This window comes from Cuculus canorus, chromosome 3 (assembly GCF_017976375.1).
Source record: "Cuculus canorus isolate bCucCan1 chromosome 3, bCucCan1.pri, whole genome shotgun sequence".
In the NCBI taxonomy this organism is placed as follows: domain Eukaryota; kingdom Metazoa; phylum Chordata; class Aves; order Cuculiformes; family Cuculidae; genus Cuculus; species Cuculus canorus.
Genome location: NC_071403.1, coordinates 121269683 through 121279839, shown reverse-complemented (window position 1 = coordinate 121279839; position 10157 = coordinate 121269683).

Sequence of the window (10157 nt, the reverse complement as noted above, 5' to 3'; positions counted from 1 at the left end):
ATCTCACTATTACTTCAGTCCTAAATAAACCTAGTATCTGCAAATAACCTACAATGCTTTTAGACTTGGTAGAAATCATGCTTAACCCACTAATGTGTTACTCACTGGTTTTCCTTGCACTGGATCTTCAACCAATTCACTTCCTTTTAATAGGAAACACAATTATAAACCACTTTCATTTATTCACAAAATATATTAAATGCCACTTTCTTCTGTTATCTTTTCTTTGATTAAAATGGAATGTATTCCTGCTAAATAAATCCTTGATTTACCACTGTTCACAAGCAGAGTTTTTCATTGAAGTTTTTTATAACTCTTGTTTTTCAATTGGAAAATTCTTTGTGGATGCTTCAAGGCTCTTTGATATTTCATAAGTGGAGATCATAGAATCATAGAATTATAGAATAGCTTGTTTGAAAAAGACCTTTGTATCTCTATGGACTCAGAATTTCACTTAGATTTGTTACGTGAGTGGCATTGGTTACTTGGAGAAACTTTCTGACCCACTACGTGAGGGCCATTATCACAATCCCGTCTATTTAGATACTGACAATATTATTACATCAATAAAGCAATCATTCAAAATATAGAATCATAAAATGGTTTGGGTCAGAACAGACCTCAAAGCCCATCCAGTCCCACCCCCTGCCATGAGCAGGGACACCTCCCACTGGCCCAGGCTGCTCCAAGCCCCATCCAACCTGGCCTGGAACCCCTCCAGGGATGGGGCAGCCACAGCTTCCCTGGGCAGCCTGGGCCAGGGCCTCCCTGCCCTCGGCGTGAAGAATTTCTTCCTAATGTCTAATCTAAATCTTCCCCCTTCCAATTTAAAGCCATTCCCCCTTATCCTACCATTCCATGCCTTTGTTAAAAGTCATCCCCAGCTTTCCTGGAGCCCCTTTCAGCACTGGAAGCTGCTCTAAAGTCTCCTTGGAGCCTTCTCTTCTCCAGGCTGAACAACCCCAACTCTCTTAGCCTGCCCTCCTATGGGATATTCTCCAGCCCTCGGATCACCTCTGTGGCCTCCTCTGGACCCTTTCCAACAGCTCCATCTCCTTCTTATATTGGGAATTCCATAACTGCATACAGGACTCCAGATGAAGTCTCACCAGAGCAGAGCAGAGGGGCAGAACCCCCTCTCTCCCTGCTGGCCGCGCTGCCTTGGATGCAGCCCAGGACACGTTGGCTTCTGGGCTGCAAGAGCATGTTGCTGGCTCCTGTTGACCTTCTCATCAATCAGCTCCCCAACCTTCTCCACAGGGCTGCTCTCTATTTTTTATTTAAATTATACTTTTCACCTCATCTCTATATTTCTAACTTTAATAAACAGATAGGGAACACAGAAACTCTTCATGCTTCTAGTTTATAATCTTTGATAGGTGTTAAAAAATGAACAAATAGCTGGAACAGCATCTTCTCAGGGAAGAGAGAAACTCCTTTCAGCTGATCTCCCTCCTGACATTACTCCCAAGTGATCCCTCCTGGTGACATGCAGGATGCCCTGGGGTGTCCCACTGGACCACCAGCTGCTCCTCAAGAGAGCTCCTGGTCTCCCAGAGGTCCTGAGACATCTATACCAGCCCCAGCAGAACGGATTTCACTTGTCACCTTCCCTCCCTTTTTTAGATCACAAAAATCGTTTTCTCTATAGGACTGCAATTCTGGTTAAAAACACAAGAGGGTGACCCAGACCCAGACTTTCACCTGCATCGGTTTTTCGTTTTGCTGCCTGCTCCCCCTTTTATGAGGAATTAAAGTTCTGAGCCTGCTCTGGCTGGATTTTAACACTTGCCTGAACAGAATGTCTTCGTTAATACTGGAGGAGTAAACGCGCTGTTCCTTCCCTTGTTTCATCCTATCTATTGGCCAAATTGCTCCCGTGTTAAAGCGATTTATACCATGAAATTAAGGCAGTTTATGGTTATCAATGGCTAATTCTCGTAGTCTCCATTTCTGCCATGAAGCTCAGTTTCAACATCATAACTGTGCTGCTGTTCACAGCTATATTTGTAGACTGCGTAATTCAGGGCTGGGTGAAAATTTCCTGAGGAACCTATGTTTTCATCAGAAAATATTAACTTGGAAATCCCCCGATCCCTTGCAGGACGATACATAATTTTGTCAAAACTCTTGGGTGCTTTCTGGGATATTTTCCAAGGTTTAATCTCTGCTCACAGCCAAGGAGGTGGGTGTTAAACCTCCTTCCACGCACACACTTTCTTTTTCCTCCATCTCTCTCTGGGCCGGTGAACGTTTAAAGAGGAATGGGTTTCTTATCAGAGATTTCTGAGAGATGTCTCTTCCCAGACAGTCAGGGTTTGTGCTGTGGATACCCAGCTCTGGTGTCCTCGCAGGGCAGCAGCGGGAAGCTGGAAGAGCTCCTCTGTGTCACCAAGTGCCACCTTGGAGTGTCACGCACGCTGCTGGGCTGCTGTGGGGCAGGCATCAACCTCTGTGCTTTCAGAGCTCATCTCGAACAACTCTGCTTCCCTATCGATGTGGAATAGAAGGAATAGCGGGTACGATGAAATACTAGATGGATAGTCCTGTTTCTCACTACAAACTTCAAGGAGAGCTTGGGTCATTCCACTTCATCATTCACATTCCTGGAAAGGCTGAGTTGTTTCTGAATACATTTCCCTTATGCAATATGACAGTCCCTGAGACCCAGCCTGCCAAGTAACTTTCTTCTCCAATCTCTGACTGTATTTTCACAAACTTGTTTTTAATTCTAATGCCCCGAGAGTACTTTGCAGTACTAACATGTGCTTTTTGGTATGTGGTGAAGTTATGTCCACAGAACTGTGCTACTTTTGAGTAGTGCAGGCAAGGAGAGCAACACCAAGAGCTTCTTATAACTTCTATTCCGGTTCCAGGTACACTCGCAAGAAGCACATATGCTGAGAGTGATAAGAGCAACTACCATGGTACAAGTCTAACTCTTATCTGTGGAGAATGATGTAAGGGCTTTTCAGGAGTTAACTTACATGACAAGGACTTTAGGCACAAAGTTTTGAACCAAGGTTATAAAATAAGTTTAACAGTCTTGTAGCTTGTGAAGAAAGAACATTTTTTGTATTAAAAATGCACCAGCTGCAGTAGTTATGTCATCTAATTTGGCCCTCAATCAGCCTCTGGGCTGAGCAAAACAGAAGGTCTTTCACTTTCTGTATCAAGAAGTCTTGTGAACATCACGGGCCTAGCTCTTCCCTGCTTTTCTCCATCTACTGGAATGATGGAGAGAACACCTCTTCCATAAATATAGCCTCACTCGTGTCCTTAATCTATCACACCTGCAACAGCAACAGATCAGGCAGCTAAAGCCAAGACTTCATACCAAGTGGAAAGCAAGAAACCTTGACATACCCTTAGCAATCTGTGATGTCAGAACATCCAGTTAATGCCCAAGAAACAAAGCCATAGCAAGATGCTTGAGCAAGACCAAACAGCAAAGGGTCATCAGAACCAAGACAGGACATGGATGTTCCCCATCCCTTGGCTGCTCCAAGCTTTTCTAGGCCAGGCTGCCAAAACCTGGATTCCTCTAAATGTAAGAGCCATGGTAAAACACTGAAAAACAGGAGATGGACTTTCTCTTTAAGAAGCTACTTGACGGTTTCTGTCTCTGCTCTGGGCTGCAGGCGAGACATTTAGCCTCCGCTCTTTGGTCTCACTGACTGCAACACAGAGATAAACTGACACAGTCAGGGCAAGGGAGATTAATCAGTAAACGCTGAGAAAGAGCCTATGAAGCTCTAAGACCTGTTAATTACAATATCGCACTCGGCAGCCACACCTCCAGTATAATTATATCTCAGTTTAGCCACAAGTCAAGGGCACAGGGGGCACCAGGAGATACAAGTGAGGAAATGACCCTCCCTCCCATGCCAACCCGCTGGTGGTGTCTGAAGGTTCATGGACTGGTCCCTGGGCTCAGCTGTCTGGCCTTGGATCCATGCGGTGCAGCCAGAGGGCTGTTCCCCAGGGCTAACAAAAGTATGCTGACACCCACGTGAAAAATAAGCCTTGAAGAAAGGTAATTTTTAAGACAGGTTGAGGCAGCAGATTGGCATGAAAAGAACTTTGCATACATTAAAAAAAAATTGCCCAGGTTAACCATCCATTCTGTTAGTGATGAGCACCTCAGTGCACAGAACCTTATAGCAGCTAAAGATGTCCTTCATCAGATATTCTTTTTTAATATTGGGAACTTGTTATCGAAAGAGTTCCTTTACTATCAAAAGCCATGTATCCAGCTAGGAAGCGGCAGGCAGGATGCTCCATTGGTATTTGAATGCAGACTTCTCATTTACAGGTAGACTAATTCGAAGTCAAGTTTTGTTTGCACTGCCTTGATCCCTAAGGCAATGAAAGTCTAACGAGACAGGATTCAAGCCATAAATCCTAGAATCACAGAATCCTAGAATCATAGAACAGTTTGGGTTGGAAGGACCTTAAAGATCACCTAGTTCCAGCACCCCTGCGATAGGCAGGGACACCTCCTACGGGATCATGCTGCCCAGTCTGCCCAATACTTCCAGTAAGTAGAAGAGCCTACTAATTGGTTGTGACAACAGCATAGGTCGGAGCAAGTCAGTTGCTATTTGGCAAGATCCAGATGAAGATCTGGAAACACCTAGTCTGCACACCCTCTAACTCTGCTGCAAGAGTAAGGGCAGTGCTATTGCCGTTGGTTGAAGGCAACCCCTGGGTATCTGAGACAATGGCAGGAAACACCTCATGCCTGGAAAGTTCAGTAAATCTGCACACAGTTTACTCACAAGGCTTTCCAGATCAAAATCAGGTTTTGAAGCTCCTCCCTACTATTTTTTTCTAGAACAGGCACTATTGTTGTGACTCTGGGAGGTTTTCCTGGAATTTCACTATTTCATAACTGTCTGGAGACCTATTGTTGCAGGCTGAAAGGTTTTATTTACCACTTTAGGCAAGAAGAAAAGTAAGATCAACACTTCACCTTTTCTCCTTCCTCAGGCTCTTGTACTGAGTAGATGACTGCATGCAGAAGTGCTGTCGTCTCAGCCACTCCCGGTCCTAGGAGAAATTAAAGCAGTCTGTATTTAAGATATCTATTTATTTTCATTACGTATTTGTATTTAGCCATAAATAATGGGTATGGGATCGTGCGGTCATCTTCAGGATGTGCTACGAGTAGTCATGACTAAAAAGGTTTTTCCAAAGCCCATTAGAGTCAATGGAATGAGTGGGTCTGATTGACACTTTTCGGTGACACAAACGATGGAACATGTTTCATTTGCCAAAAGCATACACCCAACCTTCTCATTGCCATTCACAGCGAATTTTCTGATGTCTCCTTAAGAATGACGCTTGACATTGAGAACACAAATGCAACCTGACCAGATGTCCTGCAGTTCAAAAACAGACTTCTCAAAAGACAGATTGATGCTTTGATCTCTCTTCATATCACTCATACCACCCTCATCTCGGGCAGCTGAGGACAAGGTCTGCAGGTAAGACACTGGAGCTGGAGCATACCAGACAATGGTCCTGGTGCCATAATTCTTGAAAGCCCCTTGGAAAGAATCCTGGAATAAGTCAGCGCCTGACCCTCAGGCTGTGGAGGATTCTTTTCTTCAGTTCCTTATGCCTAAAACAGAAAGCATGTTTTCTCAAATTAATAATCTGCTATACAGCTAAAGTAGTTAAAGTCTGTGAGAATTTCAGGTGAGATTCATCTCACCTAACTTTAGAAACTTCTGGTCTTGGTCTGGGTATGATTTCTCTCTACAAACATCAGAAGTGTTAAAAAAAAAGTAAGAGCTGCTTGAGCTACCAGATATTTTTATCATAAGAACAAGACATATACAGTCTATGAATAAATTTAGTGAAGAAATCAGTTTCGAAGCATTAAAACAATAAGATCAGCAGCAAATGGAAATGGATCACGTCATAAGCTACGTACAATTCCAGGAAGATTCCTCAATAACCTAAAAATTCCCTGTGTTCCTAAACAGACAAATGCTGGGCGACTGAAGTGGTAGAAAATATCAGTGCTAAATAATGTGTTGGAAGCATCCATCGTGCATCTTCCACAGACTGTAGCGGCTGAGTGTTCATGAGGAAATCAGCTCATAAATGGGAAAGGAGAGAGGAGACAGTGCGAAAAAGCAAAATGTATAAAGAATTAGGAGGAAAAAAGTGAAATTAAAGGAAGTAGTATGCGAAGGCAGGAAAAGAAACTATGAGAAAAGGGAGAGGCCATCCAAAAATATAGAAATTTCTGGACAGGTAAAGATCATCAGAAGCATGACTGATCATCCAAGCCTAGTATTTATTACAATAACTGACATCAAGTATGTTTCAGGGCATTGAAGGCGCTCATAGGCTTTAATGACCTTGACAGCCTCCCTTGGAGCCTCTCCCATTGCCTACCCACAGCCCCAGGAGCCCGATTTTAGCTCAGACTCTTGTCACAATGTACCTGTGTCTCATCTTGTTTCTTGCCCTTGCCTCTTAGATGGGCCTTGGACCATCCTTTATGTGATCAATAAATAAAAACATGGGTGATTTTGAAACACAGCAATAATCCAGACTATTTTGACTTCATATTGACCATAATATGTCACAAACTAAGTTTAAATCTTTGAAATTTAGTTTATTCCAGTAGCTTCACACTAACAGTCATTGCAGGTCTAGCTAGACAGACCAGCTGAACAAATCAGTATGGAAGATTTTTATCCAGCTTTTTATGAGTTACTTAATCCTTGTAATCATATGTTTTAATATACCTGGAGAGTTTCTAAGAAGAATGTGGCATCTAACTAGATATCATTTAGAATAGATATTAGGAAGAACATTTTTACACGAAGGGTGGTGAAATTCTGGTCCAGGTTGCCCATAGAGGTGGTGGATGACTCAGTCCCTGGAAACATTCAGGGCCAGGTTGGATGGGGCTCTGAGCAACCTGATGTAGATGAAGATGTCCCTGCTTCTGCGGGAAGGTTGGACTGGATGACCTTCATGGTCCCTTCCAATCCAAATCACCCTATGTTTCTATATGACATGAAACCTTGCATCTTCCACAGGCTGGTATGAGCACTTCAGAGAATGGACTTTTCCACGGAAACTGTTTTCCCTCATGCCTGCATTTACTTGTTCTCAATTCATCGTAGAACCTCCAGTGCTGACTTGTCCCGGAAGGGGTGTTGTATTTTAGATAGTAAGTTGGGTTGCAGTTGTTCATTGAATTTGTGTTTGGCCCATTGCAAGGAAATAATAAATTCATCTTGTCAGTTCAATCGCACAGGAGCACTCCTGGGTGTGCAGTGGTTTAGTACCTACTTCCTGGTACCTAAAAAAAACGTCACGTAAATTAATGATGAAGGTCACAAATCATGTCTTACATTTGGCCACCGTTCAAGTTACAAAGAAGTCCTTACTTGCCTAATATCCAGAGAACTGAAGGAGTTGTGAGTTATATATAGGAAAAATAAACACTATAGGGATTTCTTGTAGGAACTTTTTCATGAACTGATTGTTCCACCCACTCTTGCAACTTGTGCCAAGGTCACACTGATTAGGGTTTGTGGATCAGTGTCAACATGTGAAAAATGCACTGTTTATGTTGGGTTTTTTAAAACTTGTAGCATGGCCGAGAGCTTGCGGTGCTCATTGAGCCACTGAAATCAGATAGTTACTATCTCTCTGTCTTCACAAATCTTTACGTGGGTTGGACCGATTATTTCCTGCATCGCCACTACACGGCACCTTGCTGCTCTGCCACCGAGAGCGTTACAGCTTGACTTCGCAGAGGCTGATGTTTATAGAAACGATGGAAGTGCCACACAGCAGGAGGTCTGGGTTCAGCTCCCCGGAGCCTGATTCCTACAGTCGGAGTCTGCAAGGGCCCTAAGCCACAAGCCAAAGCCAACCTCAGCCGGCACAAAGTGAGGCACAGCAAACTGACGTTCCCCAAAAAGACCAGAGAGCATAAGTAGCCCATGTCCACCCTCTGGATAGAACATCTTTCTCCTCCTGGCATGCAGCGTTGTCAGTCCTTTTTGCTTAAAGTTAGTAATATCTGAAGTTCAGTGTTGAGGCTGATGATGAGGTGACATGTTTTGTTTATTTATAAATACAAATATTGGAGCACATAAGTATTGGAATGTAATTTCTTCAGAGTCCCTCATCTCACCGCCATTTCTCTGTAGCTGCTGCAAATAAACTCACCTCACTGGGAAAATAGTTAAGTTGCTCTTTCTGGCAAAAATAAAAGAGAGGGGAACAAAAGGAGGAGGAACAAAAGAAAGGTGGACATTGGATACTAAGGTTTGCCTAAGGTAACTCTGAAGGACTGCGTATTCCCGTTGCACTGGTACATCAGCTTTCTGACACTGACGTGCTGCAGTACAGCTCGTGTTTGGAGTCTCAGGTAACAGATCCCCATCTCATTCACTGCACAGACCATGTGAATTACCGCAGAGAAAATAAGAGTATACGTGGCAAATCCTTGAAACCTTTGGGTGAAAAGCCTGGTCCGGAGTTTGGATGCTTAAATCTGAATTACTCACCAAAGGCTTGCGTTGTATTCAATGCAGGGAAATGGGAATCTCTAAAAATTTTAACATCTTTTCTTAAGAAAAGTTTTTTAAGAGAGTTGAGAGTAAGCATTTTCTTGAGGCGCACAGAATTTCCCGTTAACTACAAAGGCAGCATAACATGACTGACTTAGACAAGGTCAAACAGGCTTTCAGTACAGATTGCGTTCACAGGTTGTGTCTGTGTGTGTGTGTCTACGTACCTGCATGCAGTTTAAGATATAAAGCAATAACCTCAGAGAAAGTTCTGATTGAACGAGCTCAACTTGACCCATATTTGTAAAATATTTACAATAGTGTAAATATTTATTGAAATTCACTTTTCCCAATAAGATTTCCACAAACCTTTTCTGCACCCCTGAAAGGACTTGAATTAAGAATTGAGCCTATGTCAGGTCAGATATACACTTGGGAACACGGTATGAAATGAATAATACAGTATATTCGTGGCTGGGCTATGGGTAAAAAACAATGAACTGACTTGTGATTTAGTTCTTTTTTAGTCACTTCCTGTACAAAAGAAGGAGCCCACAGGTCCTTACAATCAAGCATTGCCGTCTGCCTTATCCTGTGGTACAGCAAGGATGAGCAATAGCTTTTTAACAAAGCTCTGCTTCCTCTCTTTGAGCTGTTCAAATGAAATATAGTTGCTACAAAGAAAAAAATATGTATATGCACATTTTAGCCTTACAACTTTTTGATTTGTTTGATTCCATAACAGACTGGTACGTTCTGCCTCCTAGAGAATTTGGTTTCCACTCCAAAGCCACAGACTCATCCTACAGGAGAAAAGCCTAAGATCATTTTAAATTGAGTTTGGATAGTGATCTAATTCTACCTTTACACTACAAAACTGAACAGCATCAGCGCTTTTATCCTTCCCCGAGTCACAGCAGCCATCTCAAGCGAGTGTCCTCCAGGAGTTACCGTGAACACAGCAGCATTCCTAGAAGGTGACACTCACCCTGTTTGCCAAGCGAAAGGATGGCAAAGCTGTAAAGTGGCCTCAGGACCAGAGCAAAGGCCATGGCACTGCTTGGTAAACAAGTACAGATGTACCCCAAAAAATGAGTTCTTTAAATTTTAGACTAGATATTAGGTGGAGATTCTTCCTGAGAGGGCGGGGAGGCCCTGGCCCAGGCTGCCCAGGGAAGCTGTGGCTGCGCCATCCCTGGAGGGGTTCCAGGCCAGGTTGGATGGGGCTTGGAGCACCCTGGGCCAGTGGGAGGTGGAATTGGATGGGCTTTGAGGTCCTTCCCAACCCAAACCATTCTATGATTCCATGATCTTATAGCGTGTGAGCTGCTTTCCAACAGTTGTCTCACCAGGGCAGCATCCCAAGGTCACATCACCTCCCAGTGATGCTGATTTTTATACCTCAATACTGACGGGGCCTTTTTATTGCTGTATCCCAACACTGTAACTTTATGAATTAGTCTACTACTGCAATATCATCCCTCTTCATCCCTCTTTTTTTTAACAGATATCACTTCTCATGAAATAGAGGCTCCTACCATACAATTTTGGCCTGTCTTCTGAATACTGGACTAACAGAGGCCAAGTTACTCAGTGTCACATCAA